The 22,696-nt window shown below is 46.0% G+C and overlaps 1 protein-coding gene across 1 annotated transcript in view; it reads left to right on the top strand.

Annotated features, from left to right (window-relative positions):
* Positions 1-4,782: 4,782 nt before the first annotated feature.
* The window catches only part of LOC143295088 (carbohydrate sulfotransferase 8-like), a 32,105-nt gene continuing 14,191 nt past the window's right edge, over positions 4,783-22,696 (top strand). The window contains exon 1 of the mRNA XM_076606652.1: positions 4,783-4,964. The gene's annotated coding sequence lies outside the window, so the exon portion shown is untranslated. The remainder of the gene's footprint in view (positions 4,965-22,696) is intronic.

The raw sequence follows: 22,696 nt of genomic DNA on the forward strand, positions 1-22,696 counted from the left end.
CTGGTATGGAGTCTGAGCCAGGTGCTTTGCCACTGGATAGCAGACGGATTGCTTTCTGGGTCTCAAGAAGTGTTGGCGGATCGTCCAGTGCTTCGTTGGTGGGGACTTGTGGGAGACGGTCTATGGCTTCATCATTTATGGAGGAAGGGCGATTTAAGACACTGTTGAAGTGCTCAGCCCATCGTTCGAGAATGTTCTCCTTCTCGGTGATCAAGGTATTCCCATCTGCACTGAGGAGGGGGGATGATCCTGAGGATGTGGGGCCGTAGACTTCTTTTAAGGCATCATAGAACCTCTTCATATCGTGCCTGTCAGCATATCCCTGGATCTCATCAGCTTTGTCACTCAGCCACTTATCCTGCATCTGGCGTAACTTTTGCTGTACAGTCCTGCGGATGGCATTGTATGCATCCTTTTTTGATGTGGACTTTGGGTTGCTCAGGTGGGCTTGATGCAGACGGCGTTTCTCATCCAGAAGCTGCTTGATTTCATCACAGTTTTCATCAAACCAGTCTTTGTGCTTTCTGGTCATGGGTCCAAGGGTCTCTGAAGCTGTACTATAGATCAGCTCACGCAGGGTCCTCCAGTCAGACTCCACATTCTGGTTGTCCAGAGAGGCGGATTCCAGACGATCTTCCAGCAGCTCCACAAAGGACTGTTTGATGGTGTTGCTTTTCAGCTTAGCGATGTTGAGCCGTTTTGGAGCCTTCTGGCCTTGGGGGCGTCTCTTGGGTTGGATTCGAATATTCAGCTTCGAGACTACAAGGCGATGGTCTGTCCAACACTCGGCGCCGCACATGGTCTTTGTTACACGTACATCTTGCCTATCCCTTTTCCTGACGATGACATAATCGATGAGATGCCAATGCTTTGAGCGAGGGTGCATCCATGACGTCCTGTTACGGGTAGGGAGGCAGAAAACTGTGTTGGTTATCAGCAGTTCGTGCTCTGCACAGGTCTGAAGCAAAAGCAATCCATTTGGGTTGCAGTGGCCCACACCGTGCTTTCCAATCACTCCATCCCAGGAGATGTAGTCAGAGCCAACTCTAGCATTGAAGTCCCCAAGAATGATGAGCTTGTCTGCTTTAGGGATGGCAGCAATGACAGAGTGAAGGTCCTCGTAGAACTTCGCCTTCACTTCATCCGGGTTGGTCATGGTTGGGGCGTAGGCACTGACAATGGTGAGGTGCTTCTGGCCAGATGCCAGTGGGAGTTTCATGGTCATAAGCCTATCGTTGACTCCCTTTGGGATTCCAGCTAGCTTGCTGACAAGTGCTGTTTTTACTGCAAAACCAACGCCAGCCTCACGTCGCTCTTTGCTTCCTCGTCCACTCCAGAAGAAGGTGTAACCAGATCCCCGTTCACAGAGCTCGCCTTCGCCTGCAAGCCGAGTCTCACTCAAGGCTGCGATGTCGATGTTGTATCTGGCGAGTTCGGATGCAACTAGTGCTGTTCTCCTTTGGGGTCTGTCTGCGTTATCTCTGTCCAGGAGAGTCCTTATGTTCCAAGCACCAATGGTGAGAGGAACGATCCTTGTTTTTTTCTTTTCTTTCTCTTTGTTTCGACCGCTGATGTAGGGTCCCCGCCAGCCGCGGTATGCTGGCCAGGGTGATATGGAGCAGGCAATTTTTAGGGCACCTTTTCTAGCCCCTTCCTCATGCCAGGGAGGTGAGCAGTGCATTCCTAAAGAGGGCTGCTCAGACGCTCAGACGGCTGCCGAGCTCCATCGCTGCTCCTGTCGACGAAGAACGACCCTATGGCCTGAGCCGCCTGCGTGCAGGTCTGCGGCTGCGACTGCCAGTGTACCCACACCTGTCGTTTCGTCGCTCGCCTGTCGCCACAGGACTTGGGGGTGATGAAATGATGAAGGATGAAAGGTCATTTTGGATGACTGATGACTTGCGCGATGAGTTTGTTTAAAGTGAAGAGGAGTTGCGCAACGTCGACCTCACTCTCTCGTCCGGGTCCACCAATTTCCAGTGGCAAGACTAAGTCGAGACGACTGGAGGATGAGCACGGATGCAGTGGATGACCAAGATATCCTTTCGGTGTCTCATCTTGCTCTCTGCACTCCACAGTGCGTTGCTGTAACCGCCTTCCTCTCCGTTGAACCGATAGGTTTCTTCCGCAGATTCTGCCGGATCCAGACTTCGCATACATGGGTAGACACACCCCGGGGGCCAACTGCGTGTGGCATGTACACAGCACAGTGGAGCTAGATGGCCGTCGGTGGCTCTCCTGAGCCGACGCCCTTTTATGGATCTCCATAAGGGTGTCTAGCCACCCGCCTCACCAGTCCCAGAAGGGAGCGGTGGAAGTGCCGGTTTAGTCGTCGGCAACCCGACCCTGAACAGGTTGTACTGGATTACAGGTTACCAGTAGCAGATCTAATGACCTGACCTGACACAAAGGCAACTACTCACTCCCACAAACACTAAACCAATGAGCCATCGTTCTTTTTTTTCTTTTTTATAGAGAAGTCCCACACCGGATGATGAGTTCTCTCATATAAAAGCGCTTATTATAAAGAAGCGAAGTTTGAAGAGCGTTGAAACAGACCGTCAGAGAGAGAGACAGGAACAGAGAGGGAGTGGGAGGCAGAGAGACAGAGAGAGACTGTGACAGGGAGCGAGCGAGCATCTTCTCCTTGGATTAAGGAAATTAAAGATGGGTTGTCGTTCTTGTTTTGTCCGGCGGTTTGGGTTGGCAGTGTGTCTCTTTATTATCGTACAACGTGCTTCGGCTTTGCTGCGAATGAAGGACCCAAGGTCTGCTAAATCGTCAGGTGAGGAGGGTACCGCTGTTCTGGTTTTTGACTCACTTGTGTAAACAAAGTGAGTCTATGTTTTAACCCGGTGTTCGGTTGTGTGTGTGTGTGTGTGTGTGTGTGTGTGTGTCCGTGGTAAACTTTAACATTGACATTTTCTCTGCAAATATTTTGTCAGTTGACACCAAATTAGGCATAAAAATAGGAAAATAGGAAAAATTCAGTTCTTTCCAGTCATCTTGTTTAAAACAATATTGCACCTCTGGGATGGGCACAAAAAATAAAAAAAAATGAAGCCTAATTATGTGCAAACTGCATTTACTGTTATATTTATATTTTTTGTATTCTCTAAACTTGGCACTTTGATCTGATATTCTGACCCAACAACAAGAGCAGTCATTATTATCATTTTTTGTTCAAACAGGAACTTCTTTTGCAAAGCATGGAAGTTTTATTTATTTTGCAAACGTTTTGGCGCAGATAGGAAAAAGGGAAATTACACTGTAAATAATGCTAGGGGACTTAATTTGCTTTAAACTGATCTTTCTCATCTTAAACATTACATTTTGAAATTATACTCAATACATAAAAAGCTTATTTAAAAAGTGTATCACAAGTGAGTCTTGAAGGCCTTGCCTCTCTTGTAAAATGATGCAACGCAAAGTGTCAAAGTCATGAACTGTGACTGAAGAAAATAACCACGACAAATTAGAGGCTATTAAAGTCAACCCTGAACTGTCGTCGATTTCGCTCATCTATTGCTGAACGACGACACTTCGGCGGAGACTGATTTGTTAACCGCTGATTAGTCATGGGTCTGCTGAATTGTTGCCGACGACAATTCATCAGTTAATTTTAACCCAGGCAGGGCCTGGTAAATTGTCGCTGGCAACAGTTTGGCGGAAGGGACAATTCAGCGGCGAACAACGCTGTCAGATTGTCGGGTCAGAAGACAGATGGAGACGGATGGCAGTGTCAGCAGCGTTGTGTATAATACCGCTTGTCTGTCGGTCTTGGGCACACCTCTCTTGTGCGTGGCTAGGCCGCTTGAAAAGAAAATAATGTATATTTCTGTATCTACTCATATATATATATATATATATATATATATATATATATATATATATATATATATATATATATATGATTATTCTCTTCACTGAAAATCACAGGATTAAAAAGTATGCTACAGAGTGTAGCGCGCGCGCGTACACACACACACACACACACACACACACACACACACAAATGCACATTTTGAAATACAGATTACATACGGTAAAACATACCTGTTAACATGGATACGCGCTTATTGTACCGAACCGATATTAACAGTGAACCCACCTACCTACCAAACAACCAGCCAAGCTACCAACCAATTAACTGACTCGCTCACAACCAAGCAAGCAAGCAAGCCAAAACACACAACCAAGAGCCACACGGAGCGACAAGCTCATCAGTCTTTCCAGTTCTGTCTCGCTCAAGATTAATTGCCGGCCAACCTCCATCAACAGCACCAGTGACGCAGAGAGAGACAGAGTGACAGACACAGAGAGAGAGATAGAGAGGGGGGGGGAGTGGGGTGGAGAGAAAGGGAGAGAGGAAGGGAAGAGTGGGGGTGGGGGGAGCGAAAGAACCACAAAACAATAAATGCACCTTGCAGCTGACGTGGTGGTTGTATAACTGAGACCAGGTGTGTCTGTGATGGAGGGGGTATGGGGTGGGGTCGCATAGGGGGAGGGAGGGGAGAGGAAAGGGAGGGAAGCGGAGGGGGAAGGGGGTGGGAAAAAGGACGGGGAGAAGAATGGCTGGAACGCAGTGCGAAAAAAAAAAAAAAAAAAAAAAAAGACGGGGGAAAGCGAGCGACGTTGACACAATACTGTGCAGGGGACGCCAACAAAGACAGACAGACAGAGACAGGTACAGAGAAAGAAAGAGACAGGAAGACAAAGACAGAGGCAAAGAGAGACAGACAGAGAGACAGAGAATAAGACAGGGAGAGAGAGAGACGGGAGGGGGCGGGGAGTTGCTGTGGACCAGGGCGGCAAACAGTGAGTTAGTTTGAGAAAGCGAGTGCTGACACAGAGAGGGGAAAGACAGAGAGGCAGTTTATAGTTGACAGAACAGTCCACCGCTAGTTCGTCGCTGCGTGGTGAAGTGGTGGATGCAAGCTATCGATCGGGTTGCACGGTGAAAGGTGACTATTCTTTCTTTCTTCTTCTTCTGCGTCGTCGTCGTCGTTGTGGTGTATTATTGTTGTTGTTGGTGGTGGTTTATTTGTTTTGTTTTGTCCTGTTTCGGGTTACATGATATGATGATTGAATGGAATGATGCCGTTGCAAGCGTATCTTTGGGTGAACTGAAAATGTGTGCTTTGGTGTCCTCTCTCTCTCTCTCTCTCTCTCTGTGTGTGTGTGTGTGTGTGTGTGTGTATTATATACACAGATATATACATATATGGCAATGCTCCCAAACAGACTTAGGTATTACAACATACACACAACCACGTTATATATACCTAGAACGAGAAAAAATCACAATCCTGTTTGCTGCTCTCGGGTGAACATTTATGGAATAATGTACCATCCACTGAAAACATATTACGAATACAACGTATTTCAGAAACAAAATAAGACTCATTCTCTGCCTAGAAGATTAAGAGTAATACTGGTCTGAGTCCGCTGCTTCTATTATCATTTGTGAAATGTTTTGTATATGTATGTGTTGCCAGTGTATTTGTATTATATGAGGACGCGCGCGCGTGTTTGTTTGTGTGTGTGTGTGTGGTGTGAAATTGGTTGGGTATGGTGTAATATTCAAGAGCACGTGGGTCTGTATGCAGTCAATGCAGCCTATGCTTCAGAGAAATGCAGCTGTTTATTTCATTATCACACTGTTCAAGTAGGCCTGCGTATGCGTTGTTTCAGTTCTTTCTTTATTCGTTGTTTTGCTTATTAATCAGTTTTTCATCATGATGCCTTTACAGTCGCTTTCAGCTACTTCTGCTTGTTGAAGAGCTTGAAGCCTTCACAAACACTTTCAACTTCTTTTGCTTGAAGAAGACCTTGAAGCCTTCACAAACACTTTCAACGTCTTCTGCCTGAAGAAGATCTTTAAGCTTTCAGAATCACCTTGAACTACTTCTGCTTGAAGAACACTTTGAAGCCTTCACAAACGCTTTCATATATTGCTTGAAGAACACTTTGAAGCCTTCACAAACGCTTTCAAATATTGCTTGAAGAACACCTTGAAGCCTTCACAAACGCTTTCAACAACTGCTTGAAGAACACTTTGAAGCCTTCACAAACGCTTTCAAATATTGCTTGTAGAACACCTTGAAGCCTTCACAAACGCTTTCAAATATTGCTTGTAGAACACCTTGAAGCCTTCACAAACGCTTTCAACAACTGCTTGAGGAAGACTTTGAAGCCTTTACAATCACTTTCAACTACTTCAGCTGGAAGCCTTTACAATCACTTTCATCTACATCTGCTTGAAGAAGACCTTAAAGCCTTTACAATCACTTTCATCTACCTCTGCTTGAAGAAGACCTTAAAGCCTTTACAATCACTTTCATCTACCTCTGCTTGAAGAAGACCTTAAAGCCTTTACAATCACTTTCATCTACCTCTGCTTGAAGAAGACCTTAAAGCCTTTACAATCACTTTCATCTACCTCTGCTTGAAGAAGACCTTAAAGCCTTTAAAATCACTTTCATCTACTTCTACTTGAAGAAGACCTTAAAGCCTTTACAATCTCTTTCGGAAAGCCGCAGCTAGACCAGTTTAGCATGGAGAGGGATGGGCTCCGCCATGCTTTTCTGCCCAAGACTCACCGCATGAATGACGACCACTACTCAACCCATACCGGCTCGGTCGTCGCCCGGGTCAACAAGGACCGCGCCTTCCATTGCAAACCAGGATGGAGGTGACAAATGTGCTACTGGTGGACCACACAACAACAAGCTCCGGGCCAGGAACAACATCTCTATTGGCACGTGGAATGTCAGAACACTAAGGACGCCAGGAAAATTGGAAGAACTGACACATGCAATGAACAAATATCGCTGGCACATCCTAGGACTCTGTGAAACACGATGGAAAAACATCAGTGAAATACCCACACTTGAAGGCCACAGACTATTTTACAGTGGTAGAGAGGACAAACACGAACACGGAGTAGGGTTCCTGATCCACAAAGACATTGTTAACACTGTCACGGGCTGCCGACCAATATCCAGCAGGCTCACTACCATCCGCCTGAGGGCATCCCCATTCAACATCACCATCATACAAGCATATGCTCCAACATCTGATTACAGCGATGATGAAGTTGAGGAGTTCTACGAACAACTACAAGAAACCCTTGATCAGACACCAAAGAAAGACATCATAGTAGTACAAGGTGACTGGAACGCCAAGATCGGAGAAGACTCCTCAACACCTGGAAGGGCACATGTAGACGATATGGTAACAACGCTACAAATGAAAGAGGTTTGAGACTCCTGGAATTTGCCTGCTTCAACAACCTGAAGACAACAAACACATTTGGACCACACAAAGCATCCAGAAGATGGACATGGCACAGCCCTGGAGGAGATCACCACAACCAAATAGACTACATCATGGTAAAGAAGCGTTTCCAGTCTAGCGTGAACATTGCCAAGACAAGAAGTTTCCCAGGAGCTGACATTGCAAGTGACCACGACTTGGTAATGATGACCTTCAAACTCCAACTGAAGAAAACAAAGAAACAAAGCTTCTCAAGACTGAAGTTCGACCTGGAAAAATTGAAAGATCCTGAAGTACAAGAGGCATTCCAAGCCATGATTGGTGGGAAATTCGCGCCACTCATCACTCTCGATGCAGATGACGCCGACCTGGATTCACTCGTAAGCGACTTCAACGCAGCTGTAACTGAAACAGCCCAAACAACTCTTGGAAAACAACGCATCAAAAAGAAGCCCTGGGTCACGGACGACATCCTACAGCTGTGTGACAAACGTAGAGACCTGAAAAAGAAAAAGAATGAAGAAGAAGGGGCAAAACAGTACAAAGCAGTTAACACCGAAATCAAGAGAAGCATGAAGAAGGCAAAGGAGAATTGGACTGAAGGAAAATGCCAGGACATAGAGGAAAACCTGACAAGAAACAACAGCAAGAAAGCCTACCAAGTTGTGAAAGAACTTACCAACACAAGGCAAGGTAGAACTATGTCCAACATCCAGACCAAGGATGGAAAATGTCTAACAGAAGAACAAGACATCCTAAAGTGATGGACAGAATACTGCTCAGAGCTATACAACATACAGACCACAGGTGATCCAGCAATACTGAATGTTCCACCAGCCACTGATAACAGTAATCACCCCATACTCCGTGAAGAAATAGAGGCAGCAATAGCATCGCTGAAAAAAGGGAAATCGGCAGGAGTGGACAACATCCCATCAGAACTGGTCCAAGCAGGGGGTGAAGTTATGATAGATGTGCTACTGAAAATCTGCAACAAGATCTGGCAAACAGGGGAATGGCCCACACCGTGGACACAATCACTGATCATCACCCTTCCCAAAAAGGGCAATCTCCAGCAGTGTCAAAACTACCGCACCATCAGCCTGATTAGTCATCCCAGCAAAGTCATGTTGAAGATCCTGCTTAACAGACTGAAACCACAAGCAGAAAACATCATTGCTGAAGAACAGGCAGGTTTCAGACCAGGAAGGAGCACAACTGAACAAATCTTCAACTTGAGGTTGCTATGTGAGAGGTACCATCAACACCAACAAGACCTCTACCACGTCTTCATTGATTGTAAGAAGGCATTTGACAGGGTCTGGCATGCAGCTTTGTGGGCTACCATGAATCTGTACAACATCAACGCCAACCTGATCAGACTGATACAGCACCTCTATGACAAAGCCACCAGCGCCGTCTACCTCAACAATAGCATCAGGGACTGGTTCAGAACCACAGTCGGAGTGAGACAAGGCTGTCTACTCTCCCCAACACTCTTCAACATCTTCTTAGAAAGAATAATGACTGACGCACTGGAAGAGCATGAAGGAACAGTCAGCATAGGTGGCAGAACAATCACAAACCTATGTTTTGCCGACGACATTGATGGACTGGCTGGAAAAGAAGAAGAACTGGCAAGCCTGGTCGAACATCTGGACAAAGCCTCCACATCGTATGGAATGCAAATCAGTGCGGACAAAACCAAACTGATGACTAACAACACCAACGGCATCAGCATTGACATCAAAGTCAACGACGAAAAGCTTAAAACAGTCCACAGCTTCAAATATCTGGGAGCAATCGTGTCAGATGAAGGATCTAAACCAGAAGTACTCTCGAGAATTGCCCAAACAACAACGGCACTCAACAAGCTGAACACCATCTGGAACAACAAAAACATCGCTCTCAGCTCAAAAATCAGACTGATGCGTTCCCTGGTTATATCAATATTGCTCTACGCCTGCGAGACTTGGACCCTGACCGCAGACATCGAGAGAAGAATCCAAGCTGTCGAGATGAGATGCTTTCGTAGACTACTTGGCATCTCCTACAGAGACCACATCACTAACACGGAAGTGAAGAACAGAATCAAGCAAAGTATTGGACCCTACGAAGACCTTCTGTCCATAGTGAAGAAACGCAAACTTAGGTGGTATGGACACATCTCCCGATCATCTGGTCTTGCCAAAACGTTCCTGCAAGGCACCGTACAAGGAGGCAGAAGGAGAGGACGGCAGAAGAAGAGATGGGAAGACAAAATCCGGGGGTGGACAGGCTTGACGCTCGGTGACGCCCTGAGGAAATCAGAAAACCGTGAAGAGTGGAGAGGGGTGGTGGTCAGGTCAGCAGCGGTGCCCCAACGGTCTGAACCCAGACTACGGGAGAGGTGAAGGTGAAGGTGAATCTCTTTCAACTACCTTTGCTTGAAAAAGACCTTAAAGCCTTTACAATCCCTTTCAACTACCTCTGCTTCAAGAAGACATTAAAGCCTTTACAATCCCTTTCATCTACCTCTGCTTGAAGAAGACATTAAAGCCTTTACAATCACTTTCATCTACCTCTGCGTCAAGAAGACCTTAAAGCCTTCACAATCCCTTTCAACTAACTCTGCTTGAAGAAGACCTTAAAGCCTTTACAATCACTTTCATCTGCGTCAAGAAGACCTTAAAGCCTTCACAATCCCTTTCAACTAACTCTGCTTGAAGAAGACCTTAAAGCCTTTAAAATCCCTTTCATCTAACTCTGCTTGAAGAAGACCTTAAAGCCTTTACAATCACTTTCATCTACCTCTGCTTGAAGAAGACCTTAAAGCCTTTACAATCCCTTTCAATTACCTCTGCTTGAAGAAGACCTTAAAGCCTTTACAATCACTTTCATCTACCTCTGCTTGAAGAATACATTAAAGCCTTTACAATCCCTTTCAATTACCTCTGCTTGAAGAAGACCTTAAAGCCTTCAGAATCCTTTCAACTACGTCTGCTTGAAGAAGACATTAAAGCCTTTACAATCACTTTCATATACCTCTGATTGAAGAAGATCATAAAGCATTTACAATCACTTTCATCTACCTCTGCTTGAAGAATACATTAAAGCCTTTACAATCCCTTTCAATTACCTCTGCTTGAAGAAGACCTTAAAGCCTTCAGAATCCCTTTCAACTACCTCTGCTTGAAGAAGACCTTAAAGCCTTTACAATCACTTTCATCTACCTCTGCTTGAAGAAGACCTTAAAAGCATTGGCAACCAAAGGTATTGAACAACGCCACCTCTTCCTGCTATACCAATCACTCGTCCTCAGTGTGATCGACTACGGACTTGGGCTAACAACACCATCTCAAAGCAACCTCCTAAAATTAGAAAGAGTTCAAAATGAAGCTATGAGGCTGATCCTTCGAACAACAAAAGACACGCCCACGGAAACCATGCGATACCTGCTTGACCTTCCTTCAGTGCAGGCCAGAAACAAGTTGGAGCAGGTTAAGACCTACTTCAGAGCATTAGAAAACCCTCAAAACCCACTGCATGACGCAAAGAACCTTCTGCCGTCTAGGACGAGAAAGATCATGGATGGGGCAAGCAGAAGACACAATCCAGCTAGTATGCCGACAACAAGGCCTGAAAGAAACAAAAGAATGGGAGAAAAACCCCGAAAACCTCAATCACCTATTCAACACAGCCATTTCACCCACTCTAGGAAAACATTTTCGGGAATGTTCAGAAGGCAAAACTGATGCAGAAGTGAAGCTACTCAGAAGAAAACAGTAAAGAAGAGGACATCATCATATGTGGTGTGGTGGTGGTGGTGTGTCCATCAAGATCAATGATGACCATCGTTGTCATCCAGATGGGGGATGGGGGGAGGGTGGTGGTGGGGTGGGGGGGAGGATGCTCATGAATCTATCTGTGAGTGCGCAGATGGCTGAATAGTCCAATCTGCGCACGAAATGTTCGCTGACAGTTGGGGCAGACAAAGACAGGCATATCATTGTCAGGGAGATTGTTTGCCCGTGACTTTCTGGCCTGCCTCTTCTGAACAGCTGCAGCAGTCCTGTTGGCCTCGCACAACTTGGCGCCTTTGTGCACAGCAGCGCGCCATTTGTCACGGTCCACTGCAGATTCCTCCCAGGAGTCAGGGTTGATATCAAACGCTTTCAGAGAGACTTTCAGAGTATCTCTGAAGCGCTTCTTCTGACCTCCGTGTGATCTCTTCCCTTGTTGCAGCTCGCCATAGAAGAGCCTTTTGGGCAGCCGATGGTCTGGCATGCGCGCCACGTGTCCAGCCCAGCGAAGCTGGGACTGCATCAGGATGGTGAAGATGCTGGGAAGGGTGGCTTTTGCGAGCACCTCTGTGTCTAGGGTCATTTCTTGCCACTTGATGTTCAGTAGCTTCCTGAGGCATGTTGTGTGGAAGTGGTTCAGCTTCTTGGCATGTCGTTGGTACACTGTCCAAGTTTCGCAGCCGTACAGTAGTGTGCGGAGAACTACTGCTCTGTAGACCTTTAGCTTGGTCTCAAGACTAATGCCTCTTCTGTTCCAGACATTTGCATTGAGTCTACCAAAAGTTGCGCTTGCTCTTGCAATCCTGACGTTCACTTCATCGTCGATGGTCGCATTTCGTGACAGTGTGCTGCCAATGTATGTGAACCGCTCCACCGCACTGAGCCTCTGACCGTTGACTGTGATGTTGGGCTCAACGTAGGGTTTCCCTGGGGCTGGCTGATGGAGAACTTCAGTTTTCCTCGTGCTGATGGTAAGGCCGAAGTTCCTGCTGGCAGTGGCAAACTTGTCGACGCTGAGTTGCATGTCAGCTTCAGATCCAGCGTTGAGGGCACAATCATCAGCAAACAAAAAGTCTCTGATGATGTCTGTCATGACCTTCGTTTTTGCTTGAAGCCTTCTGAGGTTGAACAGCTTGCCATCTGTTCGGTACTTTAGGCTGATTCCAACATCGCCATCTCTGAAGGCATCAGTAAGCATTGCAGAGAACATGAGGCTGAACAGCGTTGGAGCCAGGACGCAGCCTTGCTTGACACCATTTGTGACAGCAAAAGGAGCAGATGTTTCGCCATTGTCCTGGACTCGAGCCTGCATGCCTTCATGGAATTGGCTGACCAAGGAAATAAATTTCCGAGGGCATCCGTACTTGGCCATGATCTTCCACAGTCCCTCTCTACTCACGGTGTCGAAGGCCTTAGTGAGGTCGACATAGATGGAGAACAGATCAGCATTTTGCTCCTGACATTTCTCTTGCAGCTGCCTTCCAGCAAACACCATGTCGGTGGTTCCGCGCTCTTTCCGGAATCCACATTGGCTCTCAGGCAAATGACCTTGGTCAAGGTGTGCTGTGAGGCGGTTTAGTAGGATCCTGGCAAGTATCTTGCCTGCGATGGAGAGCAAGGAAATGCCCCGATGGTTATCACAGGCTTGCCGGTTCCCCTTTTGCTTGTACAAGTGAATGATAGATGTATCTTTGAAATCCTGGGGGATCGTCTCTTCTTTCCACATGAATGAGTACAGCTGATGAAGCTTCTCAGTCAGCACAGTGCCTCCATCCTTGTAGACCTCTGCTGGTATGGAGTCTGAGCTAGGTGCTTTGCCACTGGATAGCAGACGGATTGCTTTCTGGGTCTCAAGAAGTGTTGGCGGATCGTCCAGTGCTTCGTTGGTGGGGACTTGTGGGAGACGGTCTATGGCTTCATCATTTATGGAGGAAGGGCGATTTAAGACACTGTTGAAGTGCTCAGCCCATCGTTCGAGAATTTTCTCCTTCTCAGTGATCAAGGTATTCCCATCTGCACTGAGGAGGGGGGATGATCCTGAGGATGTGGGGCCGTAGACTTCTTTTAAGGCATCATAGAACCTCTTCATATCGTGCCTGTCAGCATATCCCTGGATTTCATCAGCTTTGTCACTCCGCCACTTATCCTGCATCTGGCGTAACTTTTGCTGAACAGTCCTGCGGATGGCATTGTACACATCCTTTTTTGATGTGGACTTTGGGTTGCTCAGGTAGGCTTGATGCAGACGGCGTTTCTCATCCAGAAGCTGCTTGATTTCATCACAGTTTTCATCAAATCAGTCTTTGTGCTTTCTGGTCATGGGTCCCAGGGTCTCTGAAGCTGTACTATAGATCAGCTCACGCAGGGTCCTCCAGTCAGACTCCACATTCTGGTTGTCCAGAGAGGCGGATTCCAGACGATCTTCCAGCAGCTCCACAAAGGACTGTTTGATGGTGATGTTTTTCAGCTTTGCGATGTTGAGCCGTTTTGGAGCCTTTTGGCCTTGGAGGCGTCTCTTGGGCTGGATTCGAATATTCAGCTTCGAGACTACAAGCCGATGGTCTGTCCAACACTTGGCACCGCACATGGTCTTTGTTACACGTACATCTTGCCTATCCCTTTTCCTGACGATGACATAATCGATGAGATGCCAATGCTTTGAGCGAGGGTGCATCCATAACGTCCTGTTACGGGTATGGAGGCAGAAAACTGTGTTGGTTATCAGCAGTTCGTGCTCTGCACAGGTCTGAAGCAAAAGCAATCCATTTGGGTTGCAGTGGCCCACACCGTGCTTTCCAATCACTCCATCCCAGGAGATGTAGTCAGAGCCAACCCTAGCATTGAAGTCCCCAAGAATGATGAGCTTGTCTGCTTTAGGGATGGCAGCAATGGTTAGGTCGCTTCGTCGCTCGCCTGTCGCCACAGGACTTGGGGGTGATAAAATGATGAAGGATGAAAGGTCATTTAGGATGACTGATGACTTGCGCGATGAGTTTGTTTAAAGTGAAGAGGAGCTGCGCAACGTCGACCTCACTCTCTCGTCCGGGTCCACCAATTTCCATGGGTCGAGACGACTGGAGGATGAGCACGGATGCAGTGGATGACCAAGATATCCTTCGGTGTCTCATCTTGCTCTCTGCACTCCACAATGCGTTGCTGTAACCGCCTTCCTCTCCGTTGAACCGATAGGTTTCTTCCGCAGATTCTGCCGGATCCAGACTTCGCATACATGGGTAGACACACCCCGGGGGCCAACTGCGTGTGGCATGCACACAGCACGGTGGAGCTAGATGGCCGTCAGTGGCTCTCCTGAGCCGACGCCCTTTTATTCTCCATAAGGGTGTCTAGCCACCCGCCTCACCAGTCCCGGAAGGGAGCGGTGGGAGTGCCGGTTTAGTCGCCGGCAACCCGACCCTGAACAGGTTGTACTGGATTACAGGTTACCAGTAGCAGATCTAATGACCTGACCTGACCTATCATATACACAGATGGCTCAGTCACCAAAGACCAATCTGGTTGGGGATTCACTGCGAAACAAAATGGAAAAACAATGAATTAGGGAAGAGAATGCTGCCTACAAAGTCACAACCTCCAGATGGAAGTTGAAGCTGTGACACATGCCCTCCAGTGGCTATCGTCTATCCATATGCCCGGAAACCAACATGCCATGATTCTAACGGACTCAATAAACCTCATACAGAAAATTGAAAATGGAATTGGAAGCCCCGAGTGGCATAAGCCAATGCGCAACTTTCAGATTTAAAAAAACAAACTTACATGGTCACACTGCCCGGGACATGCAGGTGTTAAGGGAAATGAGCGAGCTGACAGACTTGCTGGTAACGCAACAACAACGAGCGGCCTACATCTACGAAAATCGGAGATCCTCAGAAAAGTCAAAGAATATATAAAAGAACAGGTACAAGGCCATCACACCATCGATCGCCTCAAAGAAATAAAGGTAGAGAGAGGGAGCGGCCGTAAGTCTAGTATGAAAGGTAGAGCACGATGCTTTGCAAATCAAACAAATATCGGCATCATTAAAAAAAATAATAATAAAAATTAAAAAAAAACACTGCGCAAATTTCTCCAAAACGGAACAGAGTCTCTGTGGGCTTTTTCCAAATACAATAGACTGAGCAACACACTAGACGCCACGTTCTTGGCATCAGAGGTCTTTTCCCACCCCTCTTGCGGCCAATCAGTGGCAGCCTCTTTGCGTGTGTGTATGTGTGTGTTTGTGTGTCTGTGTGGGTCTGTGTGTTTGTGTGCGTGTGTGCGTGCGCGAGGGTGTAAGTGTACACAAGTGTCAGGAGTGTTCTGTGCACGTACGTGTGTGTGTGTGTGTGTGTGAGAGAGGGGGTAGAGGATGAGGTATGTGTGTGTATGCATGCCTACTCTGAAGTTGAAAAACTGAAACTGCATCAGAAGAAACAGAAACTGAACTTCGATAAACTCGCCAAAGACTTAGCACCCTTGCGTGAAGGTGATAACGTCGTCATGCAGCCCTTTGCTCTTGGAAAGAAGAAATGGTCCAAAGGAAAGGTCATAGCTCGTGATGGTCGGTCATACCAGATCGAAACTGAAAATTGCGCTGTCTACCGTCGAAATAGAGTTCACCTGAGAAAGACTGAGAAGCTGATTTCTGAACCTCCTCATGTCTCACCTGACCTTGAACCTGAAGTGGATTTCCCTGTACCTGATCAACCTGCTATGCAACATCCTGATACTGCCCAGACTGAGATGCCTGAATTCCGGTCGAAGCCTGTGTTGAGCCCTGTGAAGTCCGTGCCAGCTCTTGTGCCAGCTCCTGTGCCAACTCCCATGCTGACCCCTGTGAAGTCTCCACCCTGTCCCAGTCCCACCAAGATTCTGATCCGTTCTCGTTCTGGTCGTGCAATCAAGAGTACCAAAATGAAAGACTTTATCTTTAATCAAGAGTACCAAAATGAAAGACTTTATCTGTAATCAAGAGTACCAAAATGAAAGACTTTATCTTTAATCAAGAGTACCAAAATGAAAGACTTTATCTGTAATCAAGAGTACCAAAATGAAAGACTTTATCTGTAATCAAGAGTACCAAAATGAAAGACCTTATCTGTAATCAAGAGTACCAAAATGAAAGACTTTATCTTTAATCAAGAGTACCAAAATGAAAGACTTTATCTGTAATCAAGAGTACCAAAATGAAAGACTTTATCTGTAATCAAGAGTACCAAAATGAAAGACTTTATCTGTAATCAAGAGTACCAAAATGAAAGACTTTATCTGTAATCAAGAGTACCAAAATGAAAGACTTTATCTGTAATCAAGAGTACCAAAATGAAAGACTTTATCTTTGCTTCAAAGTGACTCTGTCATTCGTGTCGGAAAACTGGTCATGTCGGAAATGTCGATCGTGTCGAAACGGTTTTGTAATTTCGGTTTCGTTATTTTTAGTTTAATTTCTCACTCATTTTTCATTGTATGTCCATTAAAAAAAAAAAAAAGAAGAAAAAAAAAGGATGTTACATTATTGATACATTTCGGTCGAGAGTCAAGAGTAGTAAGGGGAAATCACTCGTACTCTTCCTCTCCCCACCTGTCTGTGTAATTGCGCACACTACATGCAGAATTAAAATTAAGTTTGTTTGAACTAAAGTTTCCTTGTTCTTGCTGTGCATGCAAGTAACATAACAGTATGCGCTGACAAATGTTGTATAGTGCAAATGCTTTGTAGTGTTTGTTTCAGGGGTACACTAGCCAGTTTTGTGCTATGTGTCAGAGATGCATATATCTCTGCTGAATAAATATTACAGCTAAGAATGTGACCACAAAAATACAACTACAACAAAAAAAAGGACACACAAAAATCCAGTTGAATGACACAACACTGGTGACTGGAAGTTGGAAAAGACCGGCCAGTTGATGTAGTGTAATTCTCCCTTTTAATGGTTAAATTGTCAAACATTAGGCAGGTAAGTGTGTGAGAAATGAAGACAGTATAATCATCCCTCTTTGAGAAATCAGACCCAAAAAACATTCTTAGGCTTGGTTGTTGAATTGAAACAAAAATATTTTGAAACAAAAAGTGAATATTCGGTTCAAAATGTCACATACCGTGCTTGTTTTGAAGACCTCGTTCGTAAAAAGTGAAGGAATATCGCCAGGGTGGGTCCCTTTCAGTTCACGAAGTGATTCTGAGCTGGCCACGCTATTTGCAGTCGGTTCGTTGGTGTTTGTCGCGACGTCACCTTTTTTCCTTTGAAGTTCGAACAACACACAGTACTTCTTTCCTCCCGTTTTCCCCAGACCCATTGTGAAGCATTTACACAAGTACAATCGACGAACTCGCAACTTTCACTTTTAGAGACTTCCCACGAATTATCTTTCCGGCTTGATCAAGGGCAAATTACTCTTTTTTTTCCCTAACTAACAAGGTCTATATGGCGGGTGTAAAAACGGTCATACACGTAAAAGCCCACTCGTGTACATACGAGTGAACATGGGAGTTGCAGCCCACGAACACAGAAGACGAAGAGTAAGAAGAAGAAGAAGAGGACGTAGAAGTGGAAAATCAACATCTATATACACCAATACAATGCTACAAATTTCAGATATGAATAATCACAGGAAAAAGGCACAACACACACACACACACACACACACACACACACACACACACACACACACACACACACACACACACAGAGAGAGAGAGAGAGAGAGAGAGAGAGAGAGAGAGAGAGAGAGAGAGCAAACACCGACCACGAGCAAACACACCACAGGAATACACCAAGTGTTGCGGGAAACAGGGATGGTGCAGAGGGTAGGAGGAAACATACAAGGGACTATGCTTCATTACATCGAAGGCTATTGTGAACAGGTGGGTTTTAAGTTTTCCTTTGAAAGAGCGCAGAATTGAGTGCCGGAGTTCCAGGAGAAGAGAATTCCAGACAGAAGGTGCTTGATGCTGAAAATCCCTTTGACCGAATGTCTTTGAAGAGACTTTGGGGACTCGAAGGAGCTTTTCTCCAGAAGAAAGAACGGGATGGAGTGTAAAGGACAGAACATAAGTAAGGTAGGAGGGAACTTTCAAAGTAGTGATAAGCTAATACAGTAGTTTTGGGGAAGAACCTTTGTGAGTTGTGTGTCATCTGCGAACTTGTGAACATCGCATTGATGTTTACTGATAATGTCGGACAGTGGCTGAGTATACAGAATGAATAATGTTGGACCAAGTACGGAACCTTGGGAACACCATATCGAACAGGATGGGGTCTGCATTCGGAATGAGAACTTGAGATGATCACTCTTTGAGTGCAGTTGGGAAGATAAGATTTGAACCAAGTGAGGGCTGTACCAGAGATTCCAAAATTACGATGAAGACGGTTGAGAAGAATATCGTGATCTATTATGTCAAAAGCTGCCGAGATATCCAGACACACACACACACACACACACACACACACACACACACACACACACACACACACACACACATATATATATATATATATATATATATATATATATATATATATATATATATATATATATATATATATATATATATCGTCTCGTTCCTTTGCAGCTTAGTGACCATTCGACTCAAACCAGTGTACTCAGCCCTTTCCAGTCAGCATACAGACCTCAGCATTGCACTGATACTTCACCTATAAAGATCATGGATAGTATTTTAACATCCCTTGACAATTGTAAAATCTGTGTTCTGACATTGCTTGATCTTTCTGCTGCTTTTGATACCATTGACCATGCTATCTTGCTGAACTCCTTTGGCATCTCTGGCTCCCTACCTTCCAAGGTAACCCTACCTTGGAAACAGAACAGAAACATTCACAGTGAATGGCCATCAACCTTTCCCATCAACAGCTATATATGGCATTCCGCAAGGATGTGTGTTAGGACCAGTTCTGGTTATTCTCTATACTCAACCACTTTTCGATGTTGTCAAAAACCATTCTGTAAATCATCATGCCTTTGCTGACGATAACCAGCTCTACAAAGAAACGACTTTTTTCCGATTTTGACTCTTCCACTGGTGCACTTCAACGGTGTCATGCTGACGTTAAGGCATGGATGAGTCAAAACAAACTACAATCAAATGATTGTGAAACTGAAGCTATTATCATTTCTTCAAGCAGACTGTCTATAAACAACTCCTTGCCTACCTCTTTTGAAATTGGCGATTCAGATGTAGACTTTGTATCTTCAGTGAAAAGTCTGGGTGTGACGTTTGATTCAAACCCCACAATGAAGAAACGCGTGAACAATCTCTGCAAGGCTGCATACTTTCAAATTCGAAAGATCAGTTCCATCCGACATCTCCTTACTACTCAAACAACACAAACTCTGGTGTGCTCTCTTGTCTTGTCCAGACTTGATTATTGTGACTCACTCCTCACTGATTGTCCCAGATACTTAATACATAAACTGCACAAAGTTCAAAATGCAACACCAATATTAATCTTTAGAACCAAAAAGACTGACAATATCACTCATCTTCTGTATTATCTCCACTGGTTTCCAGTTTCTGCCCGCATTCAGTACAAAGTTGCAATTCTCACCTTCAACTCCATTTTGGGTGCTGCTCCTCAGTATCTGAGGGAATTAAATTAAACCTACACATCCCCACGACAACTCACATCATTTTCCGATTCACGGCGGCTACTTGCTATCAGTGTTAAAACCCGATCCTTCGGTGATTCTTCCCTTTCTTATTCAGCTCCATCTGTCTGGAACAGTTCACCTCACGATCTTCGCCAATCTCCCTCATTTCAATCTTTTAAAACTGGTCTGAAAACACATTTTTTTGAAAACGCCTATCCATAGACCTTCCATACCTTTTCAGTTATAAGCCATGCAAACTCTTTCTCTCTTTCGTTGTGTGTGTGTGTGTGTGTGTGTGTGTGTCTGTGTGTCTGTGTGTGTGTCTGTGTGTCTCTCTCTGTGTGTGTGTGTGTGTGTGTGTGTGTGTGTGTGTGTGTGTGTGTGTGTGTGTGTGTGTGTGTGTGCAATTATGTAATGCAATACGTGCAGTCTCTGAATCTGTTTTATATTGTTGTGCGCTAAATTATTATCTTTCTTCTTCTGTCTTTGCTTGCGTGCGCGCACGTGTATGTGTGTGTGTGTGTGTGTGTGTGTGTGTGTGTGTGTGTGTGTGTGTGTGTGTGTGTATGTGTGTGTGTGTGTGTGCAATTATGTAATGCAATACGTGCAGTCTCTGAATCTGTTTTATATTGTTGTGCGCTAAATTATTATCTTTCTTCTTCTGTCTTTGCTTGCGTGCGCGCACGTGTATGTGTGTGTGTGTGTGTGTGTGTGTGTGTGTGTGTGTGTGTGTGTGTATGTGTGTGTGTGTGTGTGTGTGTGTGTGTGTGTTTAATGTTTATTGTAAAGCGCTTTGAGCTCTCTGGAGGAAAGTGGTAAACAAATGTCCATTAGTAGTAGTAATATATATATATATATATATATATATATATATATATATATATATATATGTGTGTGTGTGTGTGTGTGTGTGTGTGTGTGTCACGCACACACACATACACACAAACACAAACACACACACACACACATGCGCTCGCGCACACGCACACACACATACACACAAAGATAGACAGACAGACACAAAGACAGACAAACACAGAAAGAGACAGAGACAGCCCATGTCACATTCAAGCAAACAGGCAGATGGACCCAAGGATTCCTGCCCGGTCCTCCCTGTTGCCGCGATACGTTCTCACACATGTCAGGCCGACGTGACTTGGCCCCAGTGTGGCCGGAGCAACGGCAGTGACAGGCAGGGGGGGAAGAGGGGGGGGTGACGGCAGTGACAGGCAGGGGGGGAGGGGGGGGGGTGACGGCAGTGACTGAAGCAGGGGGGGAGGGGGGGGAGGGTGACGGCAGTGACTGAAGCAGGGGGGGAGGGGGGGGGAGGGTGACGGCAGTGACTGAAGCAGGGGTGATGGGGGGTGGAGGTGATGAAGGCAGTGACTGGGGCAGTGGTTATGGGGCTGGGGGGAGGGTGACGGCAGTGATTGAGGCAGGGGTGATGGGTGGTGGAGGGGATGAAGGCAGTGACTGAGGCAGGGGTGATGGGGCGGGGTGGGGTGGGGGGGGGTGACGGCAGTGATTGAGGCAGGGGTGATGGGGCGGGGAGGGGGGTGACGGCAGTGACTGAGGCAGGGGTGATAGGGGATGGAGGTGATGAAGGCAGTGACTGAGGCAGGGGTGATAGGGGATGGAGGTGATGAAGGCAGTGACTGAGGCAGGGGTGATGGGGGGGGGGCAGTAGTGACTGAGGCAGGGGTGATGGGCGGGGGGCAGCAGTGACTGAGGCCGGGGGGTGGGGGTGCGGAGGGGGGGGGGGGGACACACACCTAACGGATCATCCGGACAGCACGTCGTCTGTCATCCATGTCAGGTCCTGCCTCGTGTATGTCGACAGGTGCCCGCATGGCCAGGACAGTGAGACAGAGAAAGACAGTTGGGATGGGGGAGTAGGGTGGGAGGGAAAGGGAGAGGGAGAGTGGGCTGGGAGATGTTTGGAGAGAGAGACGGGGGATAAGGGGGAGGGGGGGAAGGGAGGTGGGTCACGTGTATACTTCCTTTTTTTTCTTCTTCTTTTTTTGTTGTTGATTTTTCTTTAACCATGCGAAGAATCACTGGGGCGAACTAAATAACAATTCATCAGATTCCTATGCGTGCGCGCGAATTGACAGTGTTTGCGATGCGGTGTGTGTGTGTGTGTGTGTGTGTGTGTGTGTGTGTGTGTGTGTGTCTGTGTCTGTGTGTGTGTGTGTGTGTGTGTGTATTTCAAAAGTTATTTCTAAAAAAATCGAATTGACAGTGTTTGCAACGCGGTGTGTGTGTGTGTGTGTGTGTGTGTGTGTGTGTGTGTGTGTGTGTGTGTGTGTGTGTGCAAACGGGGCTCCTAATTAAACTGTGAACACAAGTTGATTATCGTATAAAATGTTTGTAATGGAATCAGATGGAACTGCAGAAAGAGGTAAATATGTTTTTAACTGTTCACATTCATACATGATATGCACAGTGTGTGTGTGTGTGGGGGGGGGGAATGGGGGGTGTTATGTGAAGTCATTGTCAACATGTCAAGTCCCACACCCCTTTTCCCCACACAACCACACCCCCTTTAGGTTCGCACAATCCTATTATCAGTGTTGGTGTAAAAATCATCACCTTCTTTCCTGAAGATTTCCCAAATAACGTAACAAGCGGACAGTTGTGGATCAACATGGAATGCGTTTCCTAATTCTGGTCTAAAGTCTGTATTACATTACCCTGACATCTGTAGCAGTTATGCTGCTGAAAACGTGTGTTACATTACCCTGACATCTGTAGCAGTTATGCTGCTGAAAACGTGTGTTACATTACCCTGACATCTGTAGCAGTTATGCTGCTGAAAACGTGTGTTACATTACCCTGACATCTGTAGCAGTTATGCTGCTGAAAACGTGTGTTACATTAACCTGACATCTGTAGCAGTTATGCTGCTGAAAACGTGTGTTACATTACCCTGCCGTCTGTAGCAGTTATGCTGCTAAAAAATGTGTCTTACATTACCCTGGCATCTATTGTAGTTATGCTACTGAAAAATGTGTCTTACATTACCC

This window comes from Babylonia areolata, chromosome 20 (assembly GCF_041734735.1).
Source record: "Babylonia areolata isolate BAREFJ2019XMU chromosome 20, ASM4173473v1, whole genome shotgun sequence".
Lineage (NCBI taxonomy): Eukaryota > Metazoa > Mollusca > Gastropoda > Neogastropoda > Buccinidae > Babylonia > Babylonia areolata.